Source organism: Hemitrygon akajei, chromosome 17, assembly GCF_048418815.1.
Source record: "Hemitrygon akajei chromosome 17, sHemAka1.3, whole genome shotgun sequence".
Classification (NCBI taxonomy): domain Eukaryota; kingdom Metazoa; phylum Chordata; class Chondrichthyes; order Myliobatiformes; family Dasyatidae; genus Hemitrygon; species Hemitrygon akajei.
The window spans coordinates 4,924,822-4,933,558 of NC_133140.1; positions in this window are offsets into that span (position 1 = coordinate 4,924,822).

Consider the following 8,737-nt stretch of genomic DNA (forward strand, 5'->3'; position numbering starts at 1 on the left):
CTGACTGCAACCACTTTTATGTGTGTGTTACTAAACCTATAGAGGTTAGACTAAGTAATATCGGCTTTTCCACACAATAGTCCTTTAGCGTTTGCAATGCAAAACAAATCTAATTGCATTTCAACAGTAAATGCTATTTTCTAGGTTCCTGAATTCATGTTTATTATGAGAAAGTTATGGTTCTGAGTTGTTTTTGAACATTTTCTCTACAGTTCCACCTCAACCTGAATAGTTATGTACATACACCTAACACAAAACGCAGCATATGGTGTATTGCATTCAGCTCAAAAGAGTATTCATTTCAATTTTACTCAAATGTACTGAGTACTAACTTCAGGTAAACCTATTAAGTTTTTGTTATCATATGGTTCAGAGTTGACTGCAACCACTTTTATGTGTATGTTACTAAACTTCTAGCGGTTGGACTAAGTAATATCAGCTTTTGCAGTCAATAGAACTACTGCGTTTGCAAAGCAAAACAAATCTAATTGCATTTCAACAGTAAATGCTATGTTCCCGGTTCCTGAATTCATGTTTATTTTGGTTATTCCATAGTTCTGAGTTGTAGTTATAAATTTTCTAAACAGTTCCACCTCAATGTGAATACTTATGTATACACACCTAAGACAAAACGTACAATATAGTAAGTAAAGCACTCTGCTTGAAAGAGTGTACATTTCAATTTTACTCGGAAGTACTGAGTGCTTACTTCATGTAAGCCTATTAATTTAATTTTTATGCTTTAGAGTGGACTGCAACCAATTTCATGTGTGTGCTACTAATCTGATAGAAGTTACTCTAAGCAATATCTGCTTTTGCACATATTAGACCTTTAGGGTTTGCAAAGCAAAACAAATATATTTGGATTTCAACAGTAAATGCTATGTTCTAGGTTCCTGAATTCATATTTATCTTGAGAAAGTTATGGTTCTGAGTTGTATTTGAACATTTTCTATACAGTTCCACCTCAACCTGAATAGTTATGTACATACACCTAACACAAAACAGACCGCATATGGTGTATTGCATTCAGCTCAAAAGAGTATTCATTTCAATTTCACTCAACTGTACTGAGTGATAACTTCATGTAAGCCTAATAATTTATGTTATTATATGGTTGAGAGTTGACTGCAACCACTTTTAAACTTATAGTAAAACTTATTGCATTCAGCTGAAAAGAGTATTCATTCAATTTCACTCAAGTGTACTGAGTGCTAACTTCATGTAATCGTATTAATTTTTGTTATAATATGGTTCAGAGCTGACTGCAACCACTTTTATGTGTGTGTTACTAAACCTATAGAGGTTAGACTAAGTAATATCGGCTTTTCCACACAATAGCCCTTTAGCGTTTGCAATGCAAAACAAATCTAATTGCATTTCAACAGTAAATGCTATTCTCTAGGTTCCTGAATTCATGTTTATTTTGGGTATTCCATAGTTCTGAGTTGTAGTTATAAATCTTCTAAATAGTTCCACCTCAATGTGAATACTTATGTATACACACCTAAGACAGAACGTACAATATATTAAGTAAAGCACTCTGCTTAAAAGAGTGTACATTTCAATTTTACTCGAAAGTACTGAGAGCTTACTTCATGTAAGCCTATTGATTTAACTTTTATGCTTTAGAGTGGACTACAACCAATTTCATGTGTGTGTTACTAAACCTATAGAGGTTAGACTAAGTAATATCAGCCTTTGCAGACAATAGAACTTCTGCGTTTGCAAAGCAAAACAAATCTAATTGCATTTCAACAGTAAATGCTATGTTCCCGGTTTATGATTTCATGTTTATTTTGAGAAAGTTATGGTTATGAGTTGTATTTGAACATTTCCAATACAGTTCCACCTCAACCTGAATAGTTATGTACATACACCTAACACAAAACTTACAGCATATGATGAATTGCATTCAGCTGTAAAGAGTATTCATTTCAATTTTACTCAAATGTACTGAGTGCTAACTTCATGTAAGCATATTAATTTTTGTCATAATATTTTTCAGAGTTGACTGCAACCACTTTTATGTGTGTTTTACTAAACTTGTAGGGGTTAGACTAAGTAATATCAGCTTTTGCAGACAATAGAACTTCTGCGTTTGCAAAACAAAACAAATCTATTTGGATTTCAACAGTAATTGCTATGTTCTAGGTTCCTGAATTCATGTTTATCTTGAGAAAGTTATGGTTCTGAGTTGTATTTGAATATTTTCTATACAGTTCCACCTCAACCTGAATAGTTATGTACATACACCTAACAGAAAACTTACAGCATATGATGTATCACATGCAGCACAAAAGAGTATTCATTTCAATTTTACTGAAATGTACTGAGTGCTAACTTCAGGTAAGCCTATTAATTTCTGTTATCATATGGTTCAGAGTTGACTGCAGCCACTTTTATGTGTGTGTTACTAAACTTCTAGCGGTTGGACTAAGTAATATCAGCTTTTGCAGTCAATAGAACTACTGCGTTTGCAAAGCAAAACAAATCTAATTGCATTTCAACAGTAAATGCTATGTTCCCGGTTCCTGAATTCATGTTTATTTTGGTTATTCCATAGTTCTGAGTTGTAGTTATAAATTTTCTAAACAGTTCCACCTCAATGTGAATACTTATGTATACACACCTAAGACAAAACGTACAATATAGTAAGTAAAGCACTCTGCTTGAAAGAGTGTACATTTCAATTTTACTCGGAAGTACTGAGTGCTTACTTCATGTAAGCCTATTAATTTAATTTTTATGCTTTAGAGTGGACTGCAACCAATTTCATGTGTGTGCTACTAATCTGATAGAAGTTACTCTAAGCAATATCTGCTTTTGCACATATTAGACCTTTAGGGTTTGCAAAGCAAAACAAATATATTTGGATTTCAACAGTAAATGCTATGTTCTAGGTTCCTGAATTCATATTTATCTTGAGAAAGTTATGGTTCTGAGTTGTATTTGAACATTTTCTATACAGTTCCACCTCAACCTGAATAGTTATGTACATACACCTAACACAAAACATACCGCATATGGTGTATTGCATTCAGCTCAAAAGAGTATTCATTTCAATTTCACTCAACTGTACTGAGTGATAACTTCATGTAAGCCTAATAATTTATGTTATTATATGGTTGAGAGTTGACTGCAACCACTTTTAAACTTATAGTAAAACTTATTGCATTCAGCTGAAAAGAGTATTCATTCAATTTCACTCAAGTGTACTGAGTGCTAACTTCATGTAATCGTATTAATTTTTGTTATAATATGGTTCAGAGCTGACTGCAACCACTTTTATGTGTGTGTTACTAAACCTATAGAGGTTAGACTAAGTAATATCGGCTTTTCCACACAATAGCCCTTTAGCGTTTGCAATGCAAAACAAATCTAATTGCATTTCAACAGTAAATGCTATTCTCTAGGTTCCTGAATTCATGTTTATTTTGGGTATTCCATAGTTCTGAGTTGTAGTTATAAATCTTCTAAATAGTTCCACCTCAATGTGAATACTTATGTATACACACCTAAGACAGAACGTACAATATATTAAGTAAAGCACTCTGCTTAAAAGAGTGTACATTTCAATTTTACTCGAAAGTACTGAGAGCTTACTTCATGTAAGCCTATTAATTTAACTTTTATGCTTTAGAGTGGACTACAACCAATTTCAGGTGTGTGCTACTAAACTGATAGAAGTTACTCTAAGCAATATCTGCTTTTGCACATAATAGACCTTTAGCGTTTGCAAAGCAAAACAAATCTATTTGGATTTCAACAGTAAATGCTATGTTCTAGGTTCCTGAATTCTTGTTTATCTTGAGAACGTTATGGTTCTGAGTTGTATTTGAACATTTTCTATACAGTTCCACCTGAACCGGAATAGTTATGTACATACAGCTAACACAAAACTTACAGAATATGGTGTATTGCATTCAGCTCAAAAGAGTATTCATTTCAATTTCACTCAACTGTACTGAGTGCTAACTTCATGTAAGCCTAATAATTTATGTGATTATATGGGTGAGAGTTGACTGCAACCACTTTTAAACTTATAGTTAGACTAAGTAATAACGGCTTTTCCACACAATAGATCTTCCGCTATTGCAAAGGAGAACAAATGTAATTGCATTTCCACAGATGCTATGTTCTAGGTTCCTGAATTCATGTTTATTTTGGGTATTCCATAGTTCTGAGTTGTAGTTATAAATTTTCTAAACAGTTCCACCTCAATGTGAATACTTATGTATACACACCTAAGTCAAAACCTACAATATATTAAGTAAAGCACTCTGCTTAAAATAGTGTACATTTCAATTTTACTCGGAAGTACTGAGTGCTTACTTCATGTAAGCCTATTAATTTAACTCTTATGCTTTAGAGTGGACTACAACCAATTTCATGTGTGTGCTACTAAACTGATAGAAGTTACTCTAAGCAATATCTGCTTTTGCACATAGGCGTTTAGCGTTTGCAAAGCAAAACAAATCTATTTGCATTTCAGAAGTAAATGCTATGCTCTAGGTTCCTGAATTCATGTTTATTTTGAGAAATCCATGGTTCTGCATTGTAGCTGAACATTTTCTATACAGTTCCACCTCAAACTGAATAGTTATGTACATACAGCCAACAGAAAACTTACAGCATATGATGTATGGCATTCAGCTCAAAAGAGTATTCATTTCAATTTTACTCAACTGTACTGAGTGCTAACTTCATGTAAGCGTATTAATTTTTGTCATAATATTTTTCAGAGTTGACTGCAACCACTTTTATGTGTGTTTTACTAAACTTGTAGGGGTTAGACTAAGTAATATCAGCTTTTGCAGACAATAGAACTTCTGCGTTTGCAAAGCAAAACAAATCTATTTGGATTTCAACAGTAATTGCTATGTTCTAGGTTCCTGAATTCATGTTTATCTTGAGAAAGTTATGGTTCTGAGTTGTATTTGAATATTTTCTATACAGTTCCACCTCAACCTGAATAGTTATGTACATACACCTAACACAAAACTTACAGCATATGGTGATTTGCATTCAGCTCAAAAGAGTATTCATTTCAATTTCACTCAACTGTACTGAGTGATAACTTCATGTAAGCCTAATAATTTATGTTATTATATGGTTGAGAGTTGACTGCAACCACTTTTAAACTTATAGTTAGAGTAAGTAATAACGGCTTTTCCACACAATAGATCGTCAGCATTTGCAAAGGAGAACAAATGTAATTGCATTTCCACAGATGCTATGTTCTAGGTTCCTGAATTCATGTTTATTTTGGGTATTCCATAGTTCTGAGTTGTAGTTATAAATTTTCAAAACAGTTCCACCTCAATGTGAATACTTATGTATACACACCTAAGACAAAACGTACAAAATAGTAAGTAAAGCACTCTGCTTAAAAGAGTGTACATTTCAATTTTACTCGTAAGTACTGAGTGCTTACTTCATGTAAGCCTATTAATTTAACTTTTATGCTTTAGAGTGGACTACAACCAATTTCATGTGTGTGCTACTAAACTGATAGAAGTTACTCTAAGCAATATCTGCTTTTGCACATAATAGACCTTTAGCGTTTGCAAAGCAAAACAAATCTATTTGGATTTCGACATTAAATGCTATGTTCTAGGTTCCTGAATTCATACTTATCTTGAGAAAGTTATGGTTCTGAGTTGTATTTGAACATTTTCTATACAGTTCCACCGCAACCTGAATAGTTATGTACATACACCTAACACAAAACTTACAGCATATGATGAATTGCATTCAGCTGTAAAGAGTATTCATTTCAATTTTACTCAAATGTACTGAGTGCTAACTTCATGTAAGCATATTAATTTTTGTCATAATATTTTTCAGAGTTGACTGCAACCACTTTTATGTGTGTTTTACTAAACTTGTAGGGGTTAGACTAAGTAATATCAGCTTTTGCAGACAATAGAACTTCTGCGTTTGCAAAACAAAACAAATCTATTTGGATTTCAACAGTAATTGCTATGTTCTAGGTTCCTGAATTCATGTTTATCTTGAGAAAGTTATGGTTCTGAGTTGTATTTGAATATTTTCTATACAGTTCCACCTCAACCTGAATAGTTATGTACATACACCTAACAGAAAACTTACAGCATATGATGTATCACATGCAGCACAAAAGAGTATTCATTTCAATTTTACTGAAATGTACTGAGTGCTAACTTCAGGTAAGCCTATTAATTTCTGTTATCATATGGTTCAGAGTTGACTGCAGCCACTTTTATGTGTGTGTTACTAAACCTATAGAGGTTAGACTAAGTAATATCGGGTTTTCCACACAATGGACCTTTAGCGTTAGCAATGCAAAAGAAATCTAATTGCATTTCAACAGTAAATGCAATGTTCTAGGTTCCTGAATTCAAGTTTATTTTGGGTTTTCCATAGTTCTGAGTTGTAGTTATAAATTTTCTAAACAGTTCCACCTCAATGTGAATACTTATGTATACACACCTAAGTCAAAACGTACAACCTAGTAAGTAATGCACTCTGCTTAAAATAGTGTACATTTCAATTTTACTCGGAAGTACTGAGTGCTTACTTCATGTAAGCCTATTAATTTAACTCTTATGCTTTAGAGTGGACTACAACCAATTTCATGTGTGTGCTACTAAACTGATAGAAGTTACTCTAAGCAATATCTGCTTTTGCACATAGGCGTTTAGCGTTTGCAAAGCAAAACAAATCTATTTGCATTTCAGAAGTAAATGCTATGCTCTAGGTTCCTGAATTCATGTTTATTTTGAGAAATCCATGGTTCTGCATTGTAGCTGAACATTTTCTATACAGTTCCACCTCAAACTGAATAGTTATGTACATACAGCCAACAGAAAACTTACAGCATATGATGTATGGCATTCAGCTCAAAAGAGTATTCATTTCAATTTTACTCAACTGTACTGAGTGCTAACTTCATGTAAGCGTATTAATTTTTGTCATAATATTTTTCAGAGTTGACTGCAACCACTTTTATGTGTGTTTTACTAAACTTGTAGGGGTTAGACTAAGTAATATCAGCTTTTGCAGACAATAGAACTTCTGCGTTTGCAAAGCAAAACAAATCTATTTGGATTTCAACAGTAATTGCTATGTTCTATGTTCCTGAATTCATGTTTATCTTGAGAAAGTTATGGTTCTGAGTTGTATTTGAATATTTTCTATACAGTTCCACCTCAACCTGAATAGTTATGTACATACACCTAACACAAAACTTACAGCATATGGTGTATTGCATTCAGCTCAAAAGAGTATTCATTTCAATTTCACTCAACTGTACTGAGTGATAAGTTCATGTAAGCCTAATAATTTATGTTATTATATGGTTGAGAGTTGACTGCAACCACTTTTAAACTTATAGTTAGACTAAGTAAAAACGGCTTTTGCACACAATAGATCTTCAGCGTTTGCAAAGGAGAACAAATGTAATTGCATTTCCACAGATGCTATGTTCTAGGTTCCTGAATTCATGTTTATTTTGGGTATTCCATCGTTCTGAGTTGCAGTTAAAAATTTTCTAAACAGTTCCACCTCAATGTGAATACTTATGTATACACACCTAAGTCAAAACCTACAATATATTAAGTAAAGCACTCTGCTTAAAATAGTGTACATTTCAATTTTACTCGGAAGTACTGAGTGCTTACTTCATGTAAGCCTATTAATTTAACTCTTATGCTTTAGAGTGGACTACAACCAATTTCATGTGTGTGCTACTAAACTGATAGAAGTTACTCTAAGCAATATCTGCTTTTGCACATAGGCGTTTAGCGTTTGCAAAGCAAAACAAATCTATTTGCATTTCAGAAGTAAATGCTATGCTCTAGGTTCCTGAATTCATGTTTATTTTGAGAAATCCATGGTTCTGCATTGTAGCTGAACATTTTCTATACAGTTCCACCTCAAACTGAATAGTTATGTACATACAGCCAACAGAAAACTTACAGCATATGATGTATGGCATTCAGCTCAAAAGAGTATTCATTTCAATTTTACTCAACTTTACTGAGTGCTAACTTCATGTAAGCGTATTAATTTTTGTCATAATATTTTTCAGAGTTGACTGCAACCACTTTTATGTGTGTTTTACTAAACTTGTAGGGGTTAGACTAAGTAATATCAGCTTTTGCAGACAATAGAACTTCTGCGTTTGCAAAGCAAAACAAATCTATTTGGATTTCAACAGTAATTGCTATGTTCTAGGTTCCTGAATTCATGTTTATCTTGAGAAAGTTATGGTTCTGAGTTGTATTTGAATATTTTCTATACAGTTCCACCTCAACCTGAATAGTTATGTACATACACCTAACACAAAACTTACAGCATATGGTGTATTGCATTCAGCTCAAAAGAGTATTCATTTCAATTTCACTCAACTGTACTGAGTGATGACTTCATGTAAGCCTAATAATTTATGTTATTATATGGTTGAGAGTTGACTGCAACCACTTTTAAACTTATAGTTAGAGTAAGTAATAACGTCTTTTCCACAAAATAGATCGTCAGCATTTGCAAAGGAGAACAAATGTAATTGCATTTCCACAGATGCTATGTTCTAGGTTCCTGAATTCATGTTTATTTTGGGTATTCCATAGTTCTGAGTTGTAGTTATAAATTTTCAAAACAGTTCCACCTCAATGTGAATACTTATGTATACACACCTAAGACAAAACGTACAAAATAGTAAGTAAAGCACTCTGCTTAAAAGAGTGTACATTTC